The 26,446-nt window shown below is 48.9% G+C and overlaps 1 pseudogene; it reads left to right on the plus strand.

The window, feature by feature from the left end:
• The first annotated feature begins 306 nt into the window (after nucleotides 1-306).
• The window catches only part of LOC109772126 (MADS-box transcription factor 51-like), a 34,775-nt pseudogene continuing 8,635 nt past the window's right edge, over nucleotides 307-26,446 (plus strand).

The raw sequence follows: 26,446 nt of genomic DNA on the forward strand, positions 1-26,446 counted from the left end.
TAAATTATGTACGGCAGAGATAATGAATTCAGGGATCACAACAAAGATAACAAAATTGTACAAAATAATGAATTCAGGGGTTATGATTAAAAAAATGAATTCGGGGATTATGATTCAAAAAAATAAAGAATTCAGGGAGAAAACACTTGTGTACGCGTAGCAAATCCGTGGAGCGAAACCGATGGGAAGCAGGCAGGTGCTTGGCAATAAGGAGGCACGGGCGCGGCACCTATGAGGTACGACTAGTCAATGGATGGACCCCATGGCCACCCCACGCCCCCCCCCCCCCCCCCCCCCCCCCGTCCCTCTCCTTGCCCGCTCCCCTGTCGCCTCGCCCCCCTTCCTCCTGCTACTTACCTTCGCCACCACCCCCGACGAGAGGGACTGAGACAGAGAGACGAGCTGCGGCCGGAGGAGGAGGATGGCGCGGCGCGGGCGGGTTGAGCTGCGGCGGATCGAGGACCGGACGAGCCGGCAGGTGCGCTTCTCCAAGCGCCGAGCGGGGCTCTTCAAGAAGGCCTTCGAGCTCTCGCTCCTCTGCGACGCCGAGGTCGCGCTGCTCGTCTTCTCCCCCGCCGGCAAGCTCTACGAGTACGCCTCCTCCAGGTGCATGCCGCTCGCCACTCGCCTGCCCCCCGCACTTGATTTATCCGCTTGAATTACGCCTCTGCAAGCGTTCGAAATCACCTGTCCCAACGTCTGAATCCGTTCCCCCCCTTGGCTTCTCGTACGGGCAGCGGACGGCCGCTCTGCTCTGCTCTGCGCGCGCACGGCATGTGCTCGAGAGAATCCCTCAGAGGCTCACCACCATGCCTGGCTCTGTTTAGGATCTTGGCTTCGTATCTGTGCACTGCCGGTACTAGTAACGTCGCCCCCGCATGGGCACGAGCTTGTTTATGTTGCTGTTCTGGCGATTCGTGGTTCGCAGCTACGGCTTTCTAATGGCGTCAGCTGCCTTTTTTTTGGGTTTCGCGTGGCCATACAGGAGAAAGGAGCAGACTTGAGCGCGCGCGCCTGTTGGCTTTGGCATAGGTACTTGATCCCAGCGCGGGGCCGCACAGGTGATTAGGAGAGAGAGTGGGAGTGGGATGCGAGTGGGAGAGGGAGGGGACGGTGTTTATGGTGCCAAATCCAGGCGAAAGCAGCGCATGACTGATGCCGTAGCTACAAGTTCCAAGTGAAATGATGCGTGTGTAGTCCTGTAGACAATGAAAGGGTCGTCGGGTCGTCTTTCCGGCTTCTACTGCCGTGACTGAAAAATAGAAATACGAAAATTGTATTGCACAATGATTTTATATGATTTTAATGTAATCATAAGTTTTTTGTGTTCCTGTTTTTTTTCCGCAAATATGCAAAGTTTGTGTATCATTTATTAATGGAAGGAAACGTAGTGAGTACATAAAAAGGTACAATACATGGCATGAATGCATACATGAGAAGGCGTGGTCATGATGCCAGGGGCAGAGAGACAAGGGGTGCTAGAGGGGCGGGTCGAACCAGCAAGACGTCGAACATCTCCAGAGCCAACACCGGGGACGCTGTGAGGAAGCAAGATCCGACCCGAAGAATATCTTCAAGAAGGGGAGCGACGTCATGATGCCGCCGCCATCCGATCCGGAGACTGGACCAAGGGTTTCCCTGGTGTTCGAAGAGGGTCACAGATAAAGGCCATGGCAACGCCTCCAGGAAGGGAAACGACACCCACAAGTGCTGCAGATGCCAGCGTTGGCAAGCCGAGCAGAGCTTTCGCCTGGCCTAGGACTGAGAAATCCCATTGCCGCCAGGCCAGGGTCTAGAGATTAGGAGGTCAATCTGCTGGTCGAGACCACCATCTCAAAAGGAGGGTGGGACTACGCTTTCCGCTGACACGGGAGGCATCGGGCGTCGCCGAAAAACACGAGCTTTGGGACTGACGCGGCATGGAGGTGGGCGGGGTCAGAAAGGCGGTGTGGTAAAGAAAGCCGGCACGAAGGATGGGATGGTGACCGGCACCACCGACAAGCTAGGAATCGAAAAAGGGAACGCGACTCCAAGCTGTCGGGGCGTAGCCGCCGAAACGCCAGCAAGCCGAGGACTGGAGAGGACGCAGCAATCGAAGCACCGCAGCCGGAGTGGTGCCAGGAGGATGCCAACAAGCTGTGGACACTGGAAAACGAACGCGGGTCCATGGCCACCGGGACCAGAGCTGCGACGGCAAAGAATCCACCGTGAGGCTCAACCACCCACCAAAAATAGCACCATCAACCGCCAACAACCGAGGAGAGCTGCGTCGGGGGAGAGGCAGGAGGCGGGCCTCTAGCGCCTCCACCAGCAGCAGCAGAGGAGTTGCGTTAGGAGGAGGAACATGAGGCGGCTGAGGGATGAGCTGACCAAGGCCGTGCCGCCGCACCGAGCCGGTAGAGGAGGTGAAACGCCAGATCTGATCTGCGGAGGCAGGCGTCGCGCCGCGGCGCGCAAGGCCGAGTCAGCCCGCCGCCACCATCTCAGGGCACGGCGCGACTTTGCCGGCAGGCCCTCCGTCGGTGGCGTAACTGAGAAGAGTGGTGGAGAGGGGACCCGGCCGATGACGTCTAGCTTTCCCCATGTCGCCTAGACGTGGGCTACACGGGGCTCACAGACACGGGATGCCGACCGTTCCTGCGTTTTTAGAATCCTGCGAATTAGATAGCTCGGTTTGACGCGGGATGCCGACCGTTCTTGCGTTTTTAGAATCCTGTTTTGTGCTTATCCGCTCTAAAAGAATTAGACATTGCAGTAGGCAAAAACATGTCAAACCAACACTAACATAGGGGAAAACGGTATTATGAGAATCCGTCACAATACCAAACACAATGTTTAATCCAACTAAATCACCAACAAATACATGTAGCATCAACCGGGCCACCATGGCAATGTTTCACTTAATCCAACTAAATCACCAACATCAAACTATAGATGTGGCATCGATCGGGAAGCACTCGTCCGCCAATATTGTCGGTACTAGTCAATGGAGGATAAAATCAAAGTGTTTTAGGCCGAATTCAACTTGTTAAAACTGTTGAACCAAACAGTGAAGACAAAATCACCAAAGGCATAAAGACACTCTAGGAAAATGTTTGTTGTCGTGGTATTTTCTCGACAATATCCATCTGAGGGTAGCGCATGCGTCAGAGATCCAGATGGTACACACAAGGAGATTTACCCAGAGCCTTGAGATCGAGGTAATACCTTAGTTCCTGCTTGTCTGTAGATGATATGGTCTCGTGTGAGTAATATGGATTGCGTCCACAAAGGGTTTGTCCGTGAGATCGTATAGGAGCTTTTCCTCAGAGGTTGGATGCGTAAGAAGCTTGTAAGGTGGTTATTGAGTCACACCGATCAAGAGGCCCCTACCTCCCCTTATATAGGTGGTTGAGGGTACGGTTACAAGAGTCCTAGTTGGTTTACAAGGTAGAGTACTAGTCGGTTTACAACTAGATCTTCAAGTCTTTTGCGCCAAGGTGGTGATGCCCCTTGTATAGCTAGAGGACTTTGAGTAGTGGGCTTGGGCCATCCCGTGGTTACGGGGCCTCATTTGTCCTCTGTGCTTTTCCCTTGGGGCATGGCATTGATAGTAGCCCCCAAGCTCTTCATGATCTGGTTGCTGGTCTTGACTTTGTCTTTCAACTCAACAGAAGTTCGGAGCTTAGACCTGGTTGAGTGCTCCTTGTGTCATCTAGCAATCTGATCTTGATGAGCTTTGCAAAGTTCCTATTGAGGGATCTTCAAAGTTGTCTCCACTTTTCCAGAGCTATGCTCTGGTAATTAACCTGTCGTCGAAGTGATGCTTCAGCGATTTGGTTCCCTTTAGTGCTATGGTCCAATTCTTGTAGTTTGTCAGAGCCATACTTCAACGATTAAGCTATCGTCATGGTAATGCCCCGTCATTAGTGGTTCCATCATAGGGTTAGTCGGGTAAACACGGGACTTTCAGAGTTGGCCCCAAGTATCCACACTTCCTTCAAAGTGATGCTTCGACATTTGTGGTTCTGCCAAAGGGGTGCCCTAATAAATGCATAACAGTCACAGTGGTTCTAGGTGTCCATGTTGCCGTTAGAGTGATGCTCCGGCATCCACGTTTTTACTAGAGTTGCTCTGATAAACGCGAGAGCATCAGCTGCATATTGTGTTTTTGCATTCTTCTTCCTATGGGGGTGCAAAAGGCGCACCCATAGGGTGTAGCCCCTGAGCCTCTGTCATATTGAATGAGTTTCATAGAGGTTCAAGTTCTTCTTGGCCATTGGGAGCGCTGACATCGCACCAAGTGGGTGTAGCCCTTGAGCGTCTATCAGTTTGGCCGAGTCCGGTGGAGGGTCTCGTTTATTCTTCTTGACTTGCGCTATTCCAATACCAACCCAATGTGCGATGTCCTCATTTTGTTTGCGATTTTGACCGACTGGAATTTTTTCATTACACAATAGTGGATACCGGTCTTCGCAGGATTTTTTCTATTCATAGTATCTGTAAGACCAAGAAAATAGAGTGTACTTGTGACTGCATTTTGTCAAACACTTGGGATGCTAAGTGAACATTTACATGAAAGTAACAAGTTAATTGTTGGTTGTTTAACTAGTTGAGTTAAAACTTATCCCTGTTTGTGCATGATTTTTTTCTGTGTGTAAGTCTAAGCATACTCGAAGAGCAAACTAGAGGCGGGGGTTGCCAACCTAGTGGTACTCCGAAGGCATAAACTTTAAGCTGGAGTCAAAGAGTTAACAAAGTGTGCTTTGCACATTGTTAAAATAATCGAAAAGAGAAGAGAAACTAGCTGAGTGCATCGGGATGCGGCGCACAGGACAAATGCAGACTCGGGGCTGCCAATCAAATTGTTGTGTTTTGCACAATTTTAACTGTTTGAATTAAATCAAGCCTTCAATTTGCATGATATTTTTGTGTGTGTAAATTTGACTTGTTGCGTGTACTTTTGCCAACGAGTTGTATCTTCGATGAGCAAGTTAAAAGTTAAGGTTGACAACCTAGTTGTACTCCTAAGATTTTGACTTTATGATGGAGATGAAGAGTTAGCATAATATGGACTCAATTTCACACAATCCCATTGAAGGGATCGTCCAAACGATGCCTGAGATGGTGGGGACGGCATGAGCGAGTCAACCGTTCGTGTTGTCCTACACAGTCACGCAAGGGTAATGTTGATGTCGAGCCCTCGAGCTCCGAGGATGAATTGTCCATGCTCTCCGGGTGAGATCAAAGTAAATGTTGATGAAGAATCGAGTGACTACCCTGGGGGCTACTCCGTCGTCTGGCCAGAAGCTGTGTCGCGGAATTGCGTGACATCGTGTTTGTCGGTGATGAAGATTGAAAGCCATTTGAATCCTAGATCCAACACACACAATCCCTACCTGACGTGCCAATTGCCGTGGCCTTTCTAGGCAATAACCATCTAAGGGTAGCACACACGTCAGAGATCTTGATGGTGCACACGAGGAGATTTACCTAGGTTTAGGCCCTCACATAGAGGTAATACCCTACTTCCCGCTTGTTTGTATTGATGTAGACTCGTATGAGTACTAGGGTTTGTGTCTACAAGCTTTCAATCGTGAGATTGTATAGGAGCTTTTCCTCAGAGATTGGATGTGTAAGAAGGTTGTAAGGTTATTGAGCCATACGGACCAGGAGGCCCCTACACCCCTTATATAGGTGGATGAGGGGTAGGGTTGCAAGAGTCATGGTCGGTTTACAAGGTAGAGTTCTAGTCAACTTACAATTGATCTTTGACAGGGTCCTTTTCCTTCTCCGCCAAGGTTGTGATGCACCTTGTATAGCCATAGGACTCCGAGTAGTGAGCTTGGGCCACCAGTGGTTACTTGTCCTCCTTTGTCCATCGTGGGGCATGCCATCGTCACTTGTGTTCTTGTCGTCTAGATAGTGCATTCGAAAGATGGCAAAGGCCATAGCCGCAATAGTAGTTTTATCAACTATGTCAATCTAGAACGTTTTTTCCGTATTCAATAAACAAAGGCTAGGCCGAGGCTTTACCTAGGAACTCCAAAATATGTCATCGTTCAACCCAACCAACCAAAGCTAGATCATTAGCCAAAGTTTTGTTGTCTTTTGCCAAAACAACGGTGGCCAAAGTGACCAACTACTGCTTGCCTAGCCCAGTGGCAATGATCATTACCTTTTAATCACACCTGATAAATATAAGTGTAACCACGCAATATGCATGATCATCGCCGCCATGCAGGGGGTCGAAATGGGTAAACACTCCCATTTTGGAACATTTTCAGAACTCGTCACGTTGTAGCTACATGTTCCAGGTGGTTGTATGCATGGTTGTTCGACAATGAAATAAATTCTAACGCGTGCCACATGCATCTTATAGCCCCAAGATCGAAAGATGCATACAAATGGTAGAATATGCCACACATACGGAGAAATCCACCTGTGTGCGGGCTTTTCTTTTCTTTTCTGTGAAGCTGGCAACCCAAGTAAAGACTGTTGTTGTGTTATAAGATCATGGCAGATGCCTATTGTCTATACTTCAGAGGAATCCACCATCGACGACATGAAGACCTTTTGGAACCTACCACTTCAACTAAACCACTAGCTGTAAACAATACAAGTAGCATTAATCAAACCACCAAGACAAGGAACAATAAACAATACATGTAGCATTAGTTGGACCACCAAGACATTGCTTTCTAAAAGGTAGCATCACTTGAATGTTTGTCGACAATGTTGGAACCCATCAATAGGCAAAAACAAGGGGTTTTAGCTTGAATTCACCTCACTAAACAAGATGAAACAACCTATGAAGACCAGATTACAAGACACATAAAGACACCAATCAAAGAGTGCATGCATGAAGGGGATGACATGCCACATCCAATGAACGAAGGCAAGGCCAAAGGTTTCACCTTGGAACTCAAAATTCCATCATCGCTCGCCCTAACTGACCAAAGCTAGGTTATTATCTGGAGTTGGTTAAACATTCGCCATCCACTAAAGCACCCCGGTGAAAGCAACTAGCTACTGCTTGACCAGTCAGTTCCACTATTGAAGTGTATATATGGATAGCCTAACCCTTTTCATCAGTTTAGACTTTTGGTTGCGTTGGCTAGTGCATTAAGCTTAATTTGGTATCAGAGCATAAGGTCTTCAGTTCAAGTACTGGCTTTCGCAATTTATCAAAAAATTGCTGATGACCCTTTCTGTGTGCACGTCACGGGCTCCCCGCGTCACACGTGAGATGGGGTGTTGAAGTGTATATGTGGATTTTCTAGCCCTTTTCAACAGTTTGGACTTTTGGCTAGTGCATGAAGCTTAACAACCACCACACTGGCTTCTAATTAAACCAGATCAAAGAACTATAAGCAAACAATGTTCATGAATCAATGAGCGGCGAGCTATTGAGGATATATCAAATATGGGTGAGCACTTCTATTGAACCACTTCTAGAACTCCACTAAGGTTAGTGTCTAACTACTCCGAACACAAAATCACCTCAAAACCAAGACTCCAATATGATTCAAATGGATCATGGAGTGCAGATGGACAAGGAGATGCCGCACTAAGAGAGCCAAGACGACAACGGTGAGGGGCGTCTACTAAGCACCCTTTCATTGCAAATTATAGAGTGCAACTTTAGAAAGTAAAATGGAGGGCACAAACAAAGTGTGACGGGGGGATGACCCCCGGGTAGGCCCAAGACGGCGAACGACGCTTCAAAAACATCGGGGCCAGCAACGCCCCTCAATCCAGGTCGCACTTGGCCGGGTTGCTCAACCCGACCAAGTCCCTCAACCCGGCCAGACTCCTCAACCCGGCCGCCCGGGCGGCTGTCCGGCTGCTCCAGTCGGCCTGCTACGCGAAGTCAACTACGGCGTCCCATCTGACATGACACCGACAAGACGGCCATACTGCGATCACTATTGCTGATAAAGCATACGCTGTTCGCTCGTCACACGCGTCATCATCTACAGTGTACTTTGTCCCCCGGGCATTGATTTATAAAATGCTCCAGGGACAAAACTTAGCCTAGCATGCAAGCAAGCATGGCTTGGAATGTAAGCTACACACTGTAGCTTACATCCCAAGCACACACCCATGCCTACATGGCGTACACCACAAGCTAGCCACATTATATAAGCTAGCTCACACCCATCCGTCCAGGAGGATGGACTCCCACGGCCACAAGGCCACTCACGCACACACTTGTGCATACACATGCTCATACGCATAAGGCTCTCTACTGCCTTCTGTAATACAGTTTCAGGAGCAACTTTGTACTGCCCGACATGTACACCGCATATATATTCAGACATGCAGGAGTAGGGGTATTATCTCTCCGGAGAGCCCCGAACCTGGGTAAATCACCGCGTGATGTTTGCCCAATCCCGTCCCTTGACCTCCAAAGCAGTCTTGCCCTCAACACAAGCCACCTCGTGGCATCTGTCGTCTCGCGAACCCGCCCGCGAGATAACCCCGACAGTTGGCGCCCACCGTGGGGCAAGCTGCCGCGGAACCGCGGTCCGGGCGGGACCATTTTCGTCATCTCCGCCGCGATGTCGCCGCCGTCTCTCCGGCCGCGCTCGAGGGCTCAACATCAACTCGCCCCCGGGGCGGCCGTGCGGAGCGGCGCGGCCTCATCGTCGGCCTCGCCGTCTTCATCATCATCACGGCGTCGCAGTCGTCTCTCCGGTAGCGCTTGGGGCTCGACATCGACACGGCCCCGAGGCGACCGCGTAGGGCGGCGCGTCCTCATCAGCGGCCTCGCCGTCTTCTTCGTCATCACGGCGTCGCCGTCGTCTCTCCGGTAGCGCTCGGGACCCGACATCGACACGTCCCCGGGGCGACCGCGCGAGGTGGCGCGTCCTCGCCGTCGGCCTCGCCATCTTCATCATCACTGCCGCGACGTCGCTGCCGTCTGTCCGGCGACGCTCGGGGCTCGACTTCACCATGCCCTCGGCGCGCACGTGCGGGGCGGCGCGTCCCCGTCGTCTGACTCCGTTCGCGCGCGTGCGCACCACATCCGGCCTCCTCGACCTCCGGCGTCTCTCTGCCACTTGCACCATCTCCACCATGGCCTGGTTCTCCACCACCATTAGTGCTCGGCAGCGCCTTCTCTGTCCGCGACTCGTGCTGCCGCTCGCCTTCCTGCTCATGCCCCGAACACCATTCAGATGCTAGCCATACGTTGCCCATACGCATCCTTGATACATGGTCATTGCATTGCCTACACACTGCCCATACGATGATCGGGTAATCTTGCACTGGCCGAATAATGGCTATTCACTACCCATGCATTAGTCAGCTTCAACTTGGTCATTGCCTTGCCTGTACATCGACCATCCACAAATCAGATGTTGGGCATGCACAGCTCGCCTCCGCTCCGCTCCACCGCGTCGCTGCACGTCCGCTCCACCACGGAGTCGCGTCGCTGACTGCGCCCGGCCTCGCCCGCTTCCCTCCATGCGCGCCCGTTGCTATGGCTGCTCCTAGCCGTCGCCGTTGCTGCTCACTTCTGCTGCTGCTGATGCCTCTTGCACCACCGCAGTTGTTGCTGCTGCTCTCTACTTGCTGCTGCCTCCCCTTGCCTACTTGCTGCTGTTGTTTGCGCCACGGCGACTGCCGCCGCTGCCGCTGCTTGCTACTGATGGTCCTGATGCATTGCTGCTGCTTGCTGCTCCGCGTGAGCCCTGGCCACTTGCGCACCCACCCCCGCCGGCTCCCGGACGCCGCCAGCCGCCTCTGCACTCGCGCCGCTGCAGCCGCGCGCCCGCGCGCCTGCGCCCTCTGCCTGCCTGCCTGGCCGCCTCGCCAGTCGGCCGGCTCCGCTCCTCCCTCTGCGTTCGCACCTCGCCTGGCCGCCTCCCCCCGGCTTCGGCTTCCACGCGCCGGGTCGCTGCGCCCGGCTCCCGCCCCGCTCCGGGCCGCCTTCGCCAACCCGGTGCCCTGCTCCGAGCGCCTCGCGTTCGCCCACGCGCCCGGGCCGGCTGGCCGCTCCGGTCGGCCTTCGCGCCTCCACGGCCGGCTCCCGCCCAGCAGTCGGCTCCTCCGCACGCAGCGCCGCGCCCCTGCCTGCTCTGCCAAGTACCCCGCTGCACTCGCTGGCCGCCGGGTCCGCGTTGCTCCTCCGTCTCGCCAACCCGGCCGCCTGCCGGCTCGCCCGCATCCCGTGCCTAGCCTCCTCCGTGCCGGCTCCCGCTTGCCGGTTTGCTCTCCAGCCGGCTGCCGCCTTGCGCCGTCCGGCTTCCGCGACCCGGCCCATCCGGCGTCCCGCTCCTCCGGCTTCCGCGACCCGGCGTCGCGCCCGCTCCACACGAGCAGGCCCCGCCCCGCCAATCCGGCCGCTCCCTCGTGCTGCACCTCGAGGTCCACGCGCGTGCGGCTCCAACCCGGACGGCCGGCTCCGCTGCTCCGCCAGCAACCCGGACGGCCGGCTCCGCCGCCTGCCGGCTCCTCCGCAACCCGGCCTGCCGGCTTCGCCCGCGCCGGCTCCCCCGCACCCCGGTCGGCCGGCTCCCGCGCTGGCTGGCTCCTCCCGCAACCCGGCCTGCCGGCTTCTGCCGCGACCCGGCTATCGGTTTCCGCTGCGTCCCGCTCCTGCCAGAAGAAAGAAAAGAGATGTGCCCAAGCCGGCTGTAAAAAAAGAGAGAGAAAAAGTACTGCGGAAAAGAAAAAAGAAAAAAGAGATATGTCCGGCTGCTCCAGCCACGACCTACCCGCGTCGCCGTCTGGCCGCCCAGTCCGCCTGCCGGCTTCGACGCCTGGCCGGCTGGGGGCCCGACCCGTTCGCTCGTCTGCCTCGACGCGGCTGCGCCAAGCCGGCCCAGCCGTCAGTCCGCCTCGACGCTCATTCGGTCGGACCCGACCGGCTGGGACCCCCCTTCGAGCACCCGGAGGCTCGAAGGCTACCCCCAGTGGGTGTGTCGGCGCGCTAGCGCCAAGCCGCGCCGGCTGTCATCGACAATCCCGCCTCGTCTGCGTCAAATCAATGTGAGCTCCTCACTCGTTTATTTTTGCACCACATGCAAAACAGGATAACCCCGAGCAACCCTCGGGGACCACCTCCGCCTTTATCACAGTCGCATCACTGTTCGCCCCGGCGCCGGCTAGTCTCGGCCCGGAGGCTGGCCGCTCGGCCCGATACGTTCGTTCCCACAGACGGCTTAGTAGCGCATACGGTACCAAAGGTCCACTCTCAGCCACAGATCGCAGCGCGGCTGTCCGGCAAGCGAGAGCAAAAGCTGGAGGTCACCCCACGCGAAAAACGTCCGGGAAAAGACGGCTTGGGCAACCCGGCCGTTTCCTTTATGAGTATCTACTCGGTCGAATCTGCTCCTGTTGTCCGAGTATTGTACGCTCCACTCCGCGGCCACTCTTCGTAACAGCTAGAGGCCGGCTCCGAGCTGTCTAGCTAACAAGAGGCAAAGCCAAAGAGCGGAGGGGATATGAAAAAGACTGAAGGGGGCTCGGACGAAACCGAGTCGGCACCCTCCGCATAAAACTTACAATGCTGAAAGCAAACATTTGATATATATCTGCGCGGACTAACTTTGCCTTTTGCACGATCATCGCTGAGGGGAACCCCCTCCTCGCCTGGAGACTCGGAGGCTACACGCGGGTTGCGGGCCCGACGTCGGCCGCAACCGGCGTTTCCATCGCCGCTGTCCACATCATCAACAGCAAGACCCTTCGGCCGACTCTTCGAGTCGCCTGGAGGCTCGGAGGCTACACCCAGTGGGTGCGCTCGCGCGCCCCCACTCAGCCAGCGGACTCCGCGTCCGCGCCCGGCAGGGCCCCGTGCCCTCCAGCCGGCGGACTCCGCGTCCGCGCCCGGCACCCTCGACGTCACCGTCGGCTTCATCAACAACAGCGAAGACCCTCCGCCCAACTTTTCCAAGTTGCCCGGAGGCTCGGAGGCTACACCCAGTGGGTGCGCTCGCGCGCCTGCACTCAGCCGGCGGACTCCGCGTCCGCGCCCGGCAGGGGCCCGTGTCCCTCAGCCGGCGGACTCCGCGTCCGCGCCCGGCACCCTCGACGTCACCGTCGGCTTCTTCAACAACGGCAAGACCCTCCGCGCAACTTTTCCAAGTTGCCCGGAGGCTCGGAGGCTACACCCAGTGGGTGCGCTCGCGCGCCCCTACCGGAAGCAAGCCGCGCCGGCTGCGGTCCGCGGCCGGCCGTCATCGACATCTACCGCTTCATAGACGCCCGCTAAAACCCTCCGCGCAACTTTTCCAAGTTGCCCGGAGGCTCGGAGGCTACTAACGGGGGGATGACCCCCGGGTAGGCCCAAGACGGCGAACGACGCTTCAAAACATCGGGGCCAGCAACGCCCCTCAATCCAGGTCGCACTTGGCCGGGTTGCTCAACCCGACCAAGTCCCTCAACCCGGCCAGACTCCTCAACCCGGCCGCCCGGCCGGGTCCCTGTCCGTCTGCTCCAGCCGGCCTGCTACGCGAAGTCAACTACGGCGTCCCATCTGACACGACACCGACAAGACGGCCATACTGCGATCACTATTGCTGATAAAGCATACGCTGTTCGCTCGTCACACGCGTCATCATCTACAGTGTACTTTGTCCCCCGGGCATTGATTTATAAGATGCCCCAGGGACAAAACTTAGCCTAGCATGCAAGCAAGCATGGCTTGGAATGTATGCTACACACTGTAGCTTACATCCCAAGCACACACCCATGCCTACATGGCGTACACCACAAGCTAGCCACATTATATAAGGTAGCTCACACCCATCCATCCAGGAGGATGGACTCCCACGTCCACAAGGCCACTCACGCACACACTTGTGCATACACATGCTCATACGCATAAGGCTCTCTACTGCCTTCTGTAATACAACTTCAGGAGCAATTTTGTACTGCCCGACATGTACACTGCATATATATTCAGACATGCAGGAGTAGGGGTATTATCTCTCCGGAGAGCCCCGAACCTAGGTAAATCACCGCGTGCTGTTTGCCCAATCCCGTCCCTTGACCTCCAAAGCAGTCTTGCCCTCACCACAAGCCACCGCGTGGCATCTGTCGTCTCGCGAACCCGCCCGCGAGATAACCCTGACAAAGTGGTAGAGAAGTAATCTAGTCCCGATAAATTGCAATTTGAGGATTAACTGAAATGCATGCCATGGGGTTGTTGCCTTAACCTATCAACAATGCAGGGTAGAATGGTATGTGGTGAAAAGGCAAGCACATGAAAACAAGGGATAAATAGTAAGAAATGCATCTAGCACCAGTGAGTTGTGGGATCCAACGGCTAAAGTTCCCAAATGATTGTAGTGCAACCTTATATGTGCCTTGGATTACATATTTAAATAGCCAAGGAAACACACATTTAAGTCATGTTGAAAAAGTGACTGCCTTAGTAGGAAAAGTTAACTTAAGTCACTATATTAGATTTGTATATATGCAGGTTTGAACTGAATATTTTTGAATGATTATGGATAAACAATGTTGACTCATCATTCAAATTTAATTCAAAATTATCAAACTAGCAACATCAAACTAAATAATTTCAAAGATACCTAAATTCATATAGTGTTAAGGATAAAACCAATTGAGCCGCAGATAATTCACAATTGGACACCAAAACTCACAATTTCAAATATATACTTAGTTGCTTCTATAAGAAATTATAATTTCCAAACTATACAAATAGGTGAATGGTAACTAGTAACCAAAGAACCAAAACTAAAATTCTAAGAACATTCTAGTTATGTTGAGACTCACAACTAGAACTTAAAACTTTCGTTGTTCAACAAAAGGGTTTGAATTTAATTATTTATATAATTCTAGTACATTCTGCATAAAAAATAAAACTGATATGATCGATTATAATGCTAAAGTATAATCTAATGTGTGTAGCAAATGTCATAAAATGGTATTAATAATATAGACTTAATGGTTTGTTTTTGCAAACTTAGTAAACAAAGAAGAACAAAGTCTAACTACTAAGGCAGATTATTTCTAGATTATATTTACTAAAATAAATGAACAAAGTCTAACTACAAACTTAGTAAATAAATGGAGAAGGCATCGTTTTATTTCTAGATTATTTTAAATAAAACTATGTACATAACTCAAACAAAGAGTGTGTCCAATATATGGAACACCTTAATTAACTCTAAATTATGGTGAACAAGCAAGCATACATGATTAATATTTTTTATGAGTTAACGAGTGAAACTCTTTTGGTGGTTGGAGTGAATTGGCCGCGATCATTTCTCGTGGTCTATACTTGCCAATTGTACACAAAGTTATAGGTATTTATATGCTTATTTTTAGGCGTTTAGTCCAAAATATTTTAGATTACTCTTGTATTGTTGTAACTATAGATGTGTGGTATGCAACTTGGATGTCATTCTTATACAAAGTACCATATCACCTTTTGAAATGTAATGTCGGATTCACAAATTGTATTTATATTTCAAAACACGGCTATTCCCATTATGATAGGTAATGCGGATTTATTGTCATGGTGCATTTTGGGTTCACATTTAATGTGTTTCCAATAGTTTTATTTGATTTTATATAGTTTGATTGTTGTGTACAATATCATTTGCATAGTTGGTCTAACTTGATGAAACAAAATATGCGTAGGTAATCTAACTTCAGTGTTTATTCTCAAGTGGGAATTGGTGCAACTAGAAGATTTCAAAGAATTTTTGTGTCATTTGGTCACTATGGTACTTAAAGTGACATATAACAGTCCAAATTCCAACTAGAAGATTTCAAAGTTTTTTGTGTGATTTGGTCACTATGGTGCTTAAAGTGATATATAATAGTCCAAATTCTTGTCAATACTACTCTTTCATATGACCGTTTGGTTTAAAAGTATTCAAATTTGAATCATTATATGTTTTGTTTCTTAAGTTGTATACAACCTCCATACTATGATTGGCACTTTACTGTGAAACTGCAGACACATTTAAGTATGTAGCTGACAATGATCTAGTTTTTATTTAGTTTCATTTTATTTCCTTGCTCTTATGAGAGTTTAATGAGACACAAAAGTTTCGTAACTCTGTTGTTGATCATAAAGTACATCCCCACGTATTGATTTGAGTACTGTCTTTTCTAGGAAATACTCACAACGTGTTGCACTAATGCACATGTCATCTTAGGTCTTTTCCGCCAAAAGGAATGCATACATTGGTTGAACAAGTTCTATATGTTCTAAAATTATAGTTACATTTATGAGAAAGGAGGCGTCCGCCTGGCTTTAGACTATTAAAGCCCTTTTTGGAGGTATTACAACTTTACAAGAGCTAGTTCTTACAGACCCACATAAGGGCGGAATGGCTCAAAAGAGCGAAAAACGAAGGGATACAAGCTGGGGGTTGCCAACAACAACAAAAAACTCAAAGATCGCGCTTCACCATGTGTCCAAAGGCCTGGCACGAGCTGCTCAAGTGTCGATGAGTCCTGGTTCCCGCACATTAATCTCCAGAGCTGCAAGAAGATAGTCATTTTGTATAACCCGTCAGTTGGGTGCTTAATAAAGATCCCTCATATAAGAGATTTGTTCCTAATATGCCACAATGGCCAAGCAAGAGCAAGAAAGGAAACCCAAGATATGCGACGAGCCTTTCCAAACAACCCATGAGAGGGGGCAAGGAAATCGAGAAGAAAATAAGTTCGTTGTCCTCGGGGTGACCACATAGCCGAATAGGTCATCCTCGACATCGTATCACTTATAGACTTGATCCCTACTAGGCAGGCGATCTCTAGCTAGTAGTCGAAGGAAGAGCTTGACTTCGGTTGTGAACTTTGCTTTCCAAAGAACTCATGGCTCAAAGATATCGACTCCTTGGAGGAGTGCCCACTAGACCGAGTGGTGGTTAACTCACCTGATTTTTACCAAGGTCGAAATAGAGGCGTCCTCGGAATCGAAGATATTCTGATTGGCATGCAGGTGGCTCATCTCCATCCATAGTACCAAGTCTTCTGCCAAACGTCCTATCGAACCGCAGCCACCGCTGGCCCACGCTCCAAGTGTCTTTAACCATCAAACATTGATCGTCCGCAATCTCTAAGAGGCGGGGAAAGGAATTGCAAAGCGGTCCCATCCCCGCCCAGTGTATAGCCAGAAGCAAGTGGCATGGTCATCTGATATTGGGGATGACAAGTTCCCTTGCAAGGTACTTCTTCCTGAAGATTCTAGCCATAGGCCCCCTGCCTTTGAGGATTTTCCGCACCCACTTAGCTAAAAGGCACCAACTCATGAGTTTGGTGTTGATGATGCCAAGTCCGACACCTTCTTAGGGGAACACAATGTGTTCCATTAGAACATGTGGTAATTCTGCTTGCCCTATTCATTTTTGCCAAATGAATCTAGACCTGACTTTATCAAATGTCTCATGGATGTCATCTTGAAGAAGGTAAGGCCCATGGTGTACATGGGAAGGCTATGAGACATGCATGGATGTTGATATACTTTCCATAGAAGGACATGTCTTTTCCCTGCCAAGGTTCGACACGCTCCATGACCCTGTCTGAAACACAAAGATATGTAAGGAAGTGAACCGGACTTGCAATTCAGATAATGTGCATGGATCTGAACTGACCCTAAGGTGTACCCCCATCACGGCCGTCTAGCTTTTCTTGAAGTTGGTCTTTGGTTCTAGATGGACTCAAAGCACATGAGATTGGTGATGCCAATTAGGTCATTCCTAATGAGGATGAGGGCATCACCCGCATATTGGAACTGACCCTAAGTTGTACCCCCATCACAGCTGTCTAGCCTTTCTCGAAGTTGGTCTTCAGCCCCAGATGGACAAAAAGCACGTGAGATTGGTGATGCCAACTGGATCATTCCTAATGGGGATGGGACATCATCCACATATTGGAGGTGGGTCAACCCTCAATATGACCTGCAGCCCTAGCTCCCTTAAGCATGGCAGGCAAGGCATCAACAATTAAGTTGAAAGGACACCCCTGTTGTTCCTAAAAAGGGGTCATGGACCCCAGTGATGTTGATGGCCATTTACCCCTCTAAACAACTGCATGACCCAACTAACTCATCGGGGTCAAAGTTCGTATGCATCAGCCATCATGTCCTTGGAAAAATCCTAGTTGAGCTGGTCCTAGGAAGCCTCCTCCTTGGAAGAATGCACCTCACGCAACACTTCGTCAAGAACCACAATCCAATCGAGTATGTTCCGCCACAATCCAATCGAGTATGTTCCGCCCTGGGATGTAGGGTGACTGGTTGGGGTGGATGATCCTATTGGTCACCGGAGAGAGCCAGCACGCAAAGCCCTTAGCAACAATCTTGAACACTATGTTAATCAAGGCAATTGGGCTATATTCGCAAATGGTCTTTGTCCCTGCCACCTTAGGGAGCAAAATTAACACCCCATGTTCAAATGCTTTATGTCAATCAAGTCACGAGTGAAGTCGTCGACCAGTTAAAGAATTTGGCCCCGGAAGCAGATGCTTGATGTTAATCAAGCCATGAATGAAGCAACCAGTTGGTGTATTCGGCCACCAGGCATGGTTCAAAACAACTTGTAGAAGGCGATCGGGAAGCCATTAGGCCCTGGGGGTCCGATTGGGTATCCCTAAGAGCTGCCTCTAAGTCCTAAGGGGGAAGGGTGCTGTTAGCACCACATTCTCATCAGCTGACACCTTCCTGTTCTCCTTTGAGGCGAGGCAAAGACAGAAGCTCATCCCTGTAGCCAACCAGCTCAGGATAGAAGTCGTAAATATGTTGCTGCAAGGAAACACTATCCGAAATAGCAGAGTCTTCGACATGAAGGGATAGAATGTTACACCATTGACTTACTCCCCTTGGCCACAACATGAAAGTATGAGGTGTTCAAGTCTCCCTTCAGGTTCCATTGTTGGTGGCCCCTCTGCCTCCAGTACTACTGCTTGCAACTGGGAATGAAGCTCATTTTGTATTCGAGGACGTATATTCTAGCCCACTAAATGGGAGAAAACTTGACCAGATTCGCTCTAAGTCCAAGACCTTGATATCAATTGTTAAGGAAGCTTTGCCCTTGAGATAATGTCAAAGTCTAGAAATACTATGTTGCCATTGGTTTAATGCATCACAAAGGGGACCGAAGCAGTGAGGAGGCCTGATTGGGCCTCGAGCCACTTATTTCTCACAAACTATAGAATCCCAACTTTCCAGACCATGTGTCCCGAAAAAATGGGCGCTGCGTTGGACGCGGTACTCACATGTGTCCAGCAAAAGGGACAATGGTTAGAACCTAGCCTCAACGTGACAAAAAGTGAGCACAAGTGGTACCTAGTGTCCCACTCATTGAAGAGAAGAACTAGACGAAGCATGGAACCCACGCTAAAACTTCCGGAATTGCTAGTGTGTTATCCAGTCATCGAACAAATCAGCTAAGCCCCCGATTGATGTGTTGTTGTTCTTGTTACTACTTCACTACATGAGGTTCAAATCTCCTCCTACAATAACTGGAAAGGGCGAGGCTTCAATTTTACTATGGAGCCGACCGTAATGGTTCGCTAGACCATAAACCAGAAACAATTCCCACTTGAAGTGATTGTCGCGCCGAGTCGGCTCCTTGTTGACAAAGAATCTACCCTGACTAACAGTGCCAATCTCGAATGAGTCCTCATCGGCACCCAGAAGGAGACCGCATGAGTGACCTATCGCTGGAATCCAAGTCCACGAGAAAGCGCACACCCAAGCTCATAACGCCACATCGGAAAAGGATTGCATGACGGTCTCTCGGATCCCAACAAAATCAACCTTCTCACGATGAATGAACTTTGCTAGCAATCACCTTCTATCAAGCCAGGGATCGGGTCCTCACCCTTGAGGTGGACCGGCCACCTCTACCCTGACCATGGCCCCCACATGTTGTGGGTTTGCATCTGGCCATATAAGTCGTAAACAAGGTTTTTGTTTAGGTTTCTTAGCATCCACCTCTGATTTCAGACCCCGCCCAACCGTGGATGACCCCTCTGCAGCTTTGGTCTTTGCCTCAACCGTGGACAAGTTCCTATGCCCTCCTACTAGTGATCTGATCCATAGGGGACCCCTTCTCCTACCTAAATATCACATGGCTGTCCGCTACCACCTTCAGAAGGTATGAAGTCTTAGTAAAAGTAAGAACTTTAAATGATCTAGACATAATTCTAGAAAAAATACCTCGTAGGTTCTTGGAATCCTTGAGGGACATGGCCCTCTCCATGTTGGAGGTCGTGCGGGACAGCCTAACACCCTTGCATGCCGCCGAGTGTGGTGAAGGATTTGTTGCCACTTTTAAAAAAAGCTATAGTCTTGATAAAAGCTAGAACTTTAAACGAAGACATGGAGCTAGTGATGGGTTTAGAAGCACTGTCCCATAGATTCTTCAAAGCCTTTAGGGCATTGGCCTCTCCATAGAGGTTATGTGGAGAGCCTTGCGCCCTTGTGAGCCGCCAAGGGTGGTGAAGGGACAACCGAGTGTGACGTTGAAGGGGCAGCGTCCAACATCTCCTAAAAAGCGTTAACGGGCATGATGTTGTCGTATTGCTTCGACGCCTTGCCGAGATGGCCTGGCACAATCTCAGAGGACTTTAGGGAGGGCACCCAACAATCCTTGCCCAAGGACGAGTCAAAGGATAAGTTAGAGCCGTAGCGCTCGAGACGGAGAAGTGTGAGTGCTCGTCTGTGATGTCCGATATAGCTGGTAAAACACACACCCAAATGTTTGGGGAGTCGTCATTGTTGGACACGACCAACGTCATTGACGTCGGACAAGTCATCCCCACTCGTGACGCCTCCTTAGCTAGCTTAGCGCAAAAAGCACCGTCTTCGGAGAAATTAGATCTGTGCTGGTTCAGGGGAAGGGATATCGATAATGAATAAAAGTAACAATCCATGTGTTTATGGCAATAAAAGTAGAAAAAATATATGACTATTGTTTCGTAACTGTGCGCCAAACTATATTATTTACCTAATGTCCAAAGTTTTACATGTGATGCTTTTATTTTACCAATGTTATAACTTGTTTGTTGAATAATTTACACACTTACTTCCATCCCAATTTTAATTGATAGTTCAGTAGATGTAGTGTGGTTTACAGCGAGTATATGTCTGAAATGATCAGGCTCTTGCTTTGTTTTAAATTCTCAACTAGAACACCATTTAGTCTGCACCTACGACTCTTGTTGATAATGTAATATGACCTCATGGTGCATATCTTAATAGGTGTAGAACCTACCTAATCCTACAAGAGATGATAGTCCCGGTACAAGTGTGGTCGATTGGGCATCCGGACAACCTCCCAATCGGTAGGGATGTTCATGATGGTTTGATATGATGCCTTCACCCATTACCTATCACTAGCGACAATTAGCTCCCGCGTTTGCATAGACCTAGGGAGGGGCTATCATTGCTATTATGGTGAAATCAATACTTCACTCCTGACGTCCTAAGGAAAGGTGTGTACATTTTTCTCTCTTGGACCACCTTCGTTGCCATTCTACTAAAGTTTTCTCATTTTTGATAATAACATTAGATTCTGCAATGTCCCTAGTTCGGTCTTATCTCCCACAACCTTCAACCGTGTCGCAAAACCAACACTTCATTTTTGCCTTCTAGAGGAGATGCATGTTCATTTGTCTCCCCTGGACCATATTCGTGGTGATTGTAAGAATTGTTATCGTTTTTTGATAATAACAAAAGATCCTTCTATGTCCATTGTGTGGTTTTATCTCCTATGACCTTCCAGAGTGTTTATTTGACCAAGGTGTGGTCCTTCGACTGCAACCTTGTCTCCTAGTGATGCTTCAAAGCATCTCCTAGTCAGAGCATGGTCCTTCAAGCGGCTTCATTCACAAGGGACTTCAACCCAAAACTAGGTTAGAGAAAATTCTTCTGGTTCACTCCCCAACCCGAGAAAGCATTGATCGATTTTGGCATGGTCTTTCAAGTGGTTTCTTGTTGGAGGGTCTTCAACTTAAAACCCAGGGTACAGGAAGTTTCACGCCTTTGGAATTGTATTTGTTAGCTTCATGCACTAGCCTACGCAACAAGTCCGAACTGATGGAAAGTACTAGGCAATCCATATATACACTTCAACACCCCCTCTCAAATGTGACGCGGGAAGTCAACACGTGAATAGAGTCAGAGGTATGGCTCAAGAGGCCTATATGTGGACCGAACTCAACCAAAAGTGGGCAACACCAAGTTTTGAATAAATCACGAAAGCCAGTACTTGAACTGAAGACCTTTGGCTCTGATACCATGTTAAGCTTCATGCACTAGTGAAGCAGCACAAAGTTTGTGGAGGAGCAACTCCACCTTGCTGCTACAATGTGTAGAGCACAAGTGTTGAAGGAACAACTTCAACGTGCTGCGCTAGATATCGCTCTAGAGGCGAATGTAGGTTGATAGGGCAGCAAGAGTTCAATCCAGAACTCCTAGGGCACAAGATCTACTCCAAGATCTTAGATAAGAACAACAAGTTCTATTATAGGTAGGGGTACATAGTCTGCCTCCAAAGTAGAGGCGAGGACCTCTATTTATAGGGCTTTGGGAAGCCTTCACATACTTCTACTTATAGCTGGAATACTCTAGAAAACATTATGTAAGTTTCACCATTCTACTCATAGCTACTCACAACTAGAAGACTCTAGAAAACAGTAGGTAGGATAGAAAAGAAAAGGAAAGAAATACTACACTAGAGTGGAAGCATCTAGAAGTAGCCAAACAGATCTGGCATGTGTTTTCTTTCTTCTCATCTAGTGTTCCTCATCATTCTCCCCTGGTTGTTTGGAACTCGCCCTCGAGTTATCTTCATAGAGCGCTTCTTCTGGATGGTAGAGAGTCAAGTCCGCAACATTGAAAGTGTTGGAGATACCCATGTCACTTGGAAGATCTATCACATAAGCATTATCATTTATCTTCCTCGTGATAGAGAAGGGCCCATACCTTCGCTGCCTAAGTTTCCCTTTAACACCTAAAGGCAGCCTCTCTTTTCGGAGGTAGACCATCACCTTATCACCGACTTGGAATGATTTTGGCCTCTTTTTGCAATCAGCAAGTTGTTTATATTTCTGGTTTTGTGCTTCCAAAGCGCCGCGAATCTCTTCAAATAACTCGGTGTAATTATCAGCAAAGGACAATGCTGATTTTGAGTTTCCCCTTGATGGCAGCTTCACCAGGTCCACCACATGTGTTGGAACTTTAGTGTGGACAATGGAAAAAGGGCTCCTTCCTGTGGATCTATGCTTGGAGTTATTGTAGGAGAACTCTGCAAGAGATAAAGCCAAATCCCATTGCCCCTTTCTTTCTCCACAAATGCAACGGATCAGATTACCCAAAAACTTGTTCACCACTTCCGTTTGTCCATCTGTTTGTGGATGAGCAGTGCTAGAAAATTTCAATTCAGTGTTGAATTGCTTCCACAAAGTGAGCCAAAATGCAGCAAGAAACTTGCTATCACGGTCTGAGACAATGGACCTTGGAACTCCATGAAGTCTGACCACTTCTCGAAAGAATAGGTTTGCCACATGATGAGCATCCGTTGTCTTGCGGCATGGGATGAAATGAGCCATCTTAGAGAATCTATCCACGACCACAAATACAACATCACTTCCTCGTCTTGTTCTTGGCAAGCCCAAGACGAAGTCCATAGAAATGTCCTCCCATGGAGCAACAGGAACAGGCAAAGGCATGTATAACCCTGTGTTCTGGACTTGGCCTTTGCAGGTCTGACATACGGGGCACCGTTGAACGAACTTTCCAGCATCTCTCTTTAGTTGTGGCCAAAAGTAGCGAGCTTCCAGGTTAGCGATAGTCTTGTCCCGTCCAACATGGCCACTAAGATCACTTGAATGGAGCTCTCTAACCAGCTTGTCACGTAGAGAACTTCTTGGAATGCACAAACGATCATTTTTGAAGAGATATCCATCTTGCATCAAATAGTCATCACCTAATGGTTGGCCCCTTGCGTGCTTTACCCAAACATGGCCAAAGTCTTCGTCACCCTCATACAACTCCTTTATTTGACCCATGCCCGGAAGTTCAGCTTCAAAAGAAGTCAAGAGGCATGCACGACGACTCAAAGCATCGGCCACTCTGTTAGTTATTCCAGATTTATGCACGATGAGATAGTTAAACCTCTCAAGATATGCTGCCCATCTTGCTAGCATGCGGTCAACATGCTTTTGATTTCTAAAATGCTTCAAGGATTAATGGTCGCTATAAACAATGAACTCTTTAGGCAGCAAATAGACTTCCCAAGTTTTCAACGCTCTGAAAACGGCGTATAATTCTTGCTGATAGGTACTCCATTTCTGTCTAGCTTCACTTAACTTCTCACTAAAGAAAGCAATGGGCTTCCTTTCTTGAGATAGGACAGCTCCAATGCCTACTCCACTTGCATCACACTCCAACTCAAAAGTCTTGTTGAAATCAGGTAGTACCAAGACAGGAGCTTGTGATAGCTTTTGTTTAATCTCATTGAAGCTAGCTTCAGCTGCTTCTGCCCATTGGAACTTTCCTTTCTTCAAACACGGTAATTGGTGCCATGATAGTGCTGAAATTCTTAACAAATCGCCTATAGAAAGTTGCAAGGCCATGAAAGCTTCTTACCTCAGAAATGGTCTTAGGAGTTGGCCATTCTCGGATTGCTTCAACCTTAGAATCATCAACACGAATGCCATCACATGTTATGACGAATCCTAGGAAAAGAAGTTGTGTTTGCAGGAAAACACATTTCTTCAAGTTGACGTAGAGCTCATTTTCCCTTAGTACTTCTAGCACCTTCCGAATGTGATCAAAGTGTTCATCCTCATCCTTGCTATAGATCAAGATGTCATCGAAATAGACCACAACAAAGTGGGATAAGAAGGGTCTAAGGACTTGATTCATTAAGTGCATAAAGGTACTTGGTGCATTTGAGAGTCCAAATGGCATGACTAGCCATTCAAACAACCCTTCCTTTGTCTTGAAGGCGGTCTTCCATTCATCCCCGGGTCTTATACGGATTTGATGATATCCACTTCTTAAATCTAGCTTTGTGAACACTCTTGCTCCACTAAGCCGATCCAAAATATCATCCAGACGGGGAATAGGGAATCTATACCTTACGGTGATCTTGTTAACGGCTCTATTGTCCGTACACATGCGCCAAGATCCATCTTTCTTTGGCGCGAGTAGGGCTGGTACAGCACATGGGCTAATACTTTCTCGAATGTGCCCCTTTTGCAACAATTCCTCCACTTTCTCCTTCAATATACCATGCTCCTTTGGGCTCATTCGATAGTGTGGAAGATTAGGAAGACTTGCTCCCGGAATTAAGTCAATTCTATGTTGAATTCCTCTCATCGGTGGCAAGCCATGTGGCTCCCCAAGTATGTTCTGAAATTCTGCCAATAAACCACGTACCTTTGCTGGAATTTCAACAGTCAGGTGCTCTTCTCCCTTTACAACAAGTGCAGCACACAAATCTGCCTCCTTCAAGTCTTCCATAAACTCATGAGAGGTATGGGAGATAGTTAACATAGTTTTCCCCTCCTCAGAGGTATTACCTTCGGGTTTGTTTGGTAAGATAATGATCCTTCTCTTGTTCCAAATGAAAGAGTAAGAATTTTCCTTGCCCTTGTGTGTAGTATCCACATCAAATCGCCAAGGCCTCCCAAGAAGAACATGGCTGGCATCCATGTCAACCACATCACACAACACATTTGAGCGATAATGCTTACCCAAAGAAAGTGGCAGGTTGCATTGTTTGGTGATCTTCATATTCACTCCTTTCTTGATCCATCCAATAGTGTAGGGATTTGGATGATCATGGGTTTCAAGCTTTAAATGGTCCACCAACTTTTGGGAGATAAGATTCTCGCAGCTGCAACTATCAATCACTAGTTTGCATACCTTGCCATTCACCGTGCATTTGCTCTCAAATATTTTCTTCCGTTGTGTGTCATCGAGTTGTGGTGTGGAACATAGGACAGCTGGATCACACATACCACCTCTTCACCTTCTTCTTGACAAACCTCTTGTCCGTCTACATCTTCAGATTCGTATTCTTCCTCATCGCTTTCACCATCATGGATAGTCGTGTTAACAAATTTCCTTAGTGGGCAGCCGCTGGATATGTGTCCCTCTTTACCACATTTATAGCACTTTGGACCTTCATTTGCCTTACCCTTGCCTCTAGTTTGCTTCGGGATGGGCTGTTTTGTCTTTGGTGGAGTGGTCTTTTCTTCCACTCTATTAGGTTGGCTCCTAGATGAGCCTTCGGTATGAGGATATGGAGGATATGGAGCCTTAGTTGTCTTTCTCATCCTCACAAACCTCTCGGCCTTTAAGGCTAGATCTTGTGCTTGATCAACGGACCAGATTTGTTGCATCATCAATCGATCTTGAATAGCATCATTGAGACCATTGATGTACCTTGCAACTTGTTGCTCTTCAGTTTCAGCAAGGTTGCACCTCACTTGTAGCCTTAGAAACTCCTCCGTGTAATCTGAAACAGTTCTATTTCCTTGAGCACAATTTTGAAATTGGATAAATAGGATCTGGTCATAATCAGCGGGCAAAAATCTCCCTTTCAAGAGGCCTTTCATTTATCGCCAAGTTCTAACACGAGGTTCTCCTCTGAGCCTGCGCTCCTCTTGAACGCGATGCCACCATGCACCGGCTCCTCCTTTCAGTTTGTATGCGACCAAAGGAACTCTACGATCTTCCGGAACCTCCATGACCTCAAAGAAAGTCTCCACTTCATATAACCAATCCAGGCACCCTTCAATGTCAACATTTCCATTAAAAGTTGGGATCTCAGCTTTCACCTTGTATGTATCTCTTGCATATGTAGGGTTGGGTACTCTCCGATATGCGTAGAGATCTGCTTCTTCAAGGGCATCATCATATTCTTCACCTTCAGAAGCTTCAACATAAATTGGCCTTCTTGAAGCACGTTGAACAGCACGTTGTTGTGGCGGTCTTGCTCCAAGATTACCTCTCCTTCTTTGTTGAACATCTTTTTCTTTAGATGAATCTCCTTCATTGGCAGCAGGGGGGACACCCTTTCTTATCATCTCAACCAGCTGACCAAATCTCCGATTAAGATCTTCACGCAGCTCTTTGATTTGTTGTTCTGCAGCATCCATCCTCTTCTCCAATTGCTCCATTGCTTGGTGCAACTTACTCTCGAAGAGGACAGCAAGAACTAGTATGGGTCAACGAGGCTCTGATACCACCTGAAGCAGCACAAAGTTTGTGGGGAGCAACTCCACCTTGCTGCTACAATGTGTACAGCACAAGTGTTGAAGGAACAGCTTCAACGTGCTGCGCTAGATATCGCTCTAGAGGCGAATGTAGGTTGATAGGGCAGCAAGAGTTCAATCCAGAACTCCTAGGGCACAAGATCTACTCCAAGATCTTAGATAAGAACAACAAGTTCTATTATAGGTAGGGGTACATAGTCTGCCTCCAAAGTAGAGGCGAGGACCTCTATTTATAGGG

This window comes from Aegilops tauschii, chromosome 3, assembly GCF_002575655.3.
Source record: "Aegilops tauschii subsp. strangulata cultivar AL8/78 chromosome 3, Aet v6.0, whole genome shotgun sequence".
Classification (NCBI taxonomy): Eukaryota; Viridiplantae; Streptophyta; class Magnoliopsida; order Poales; family Poaceae; genus Aegilops; species Aegilops tauschii.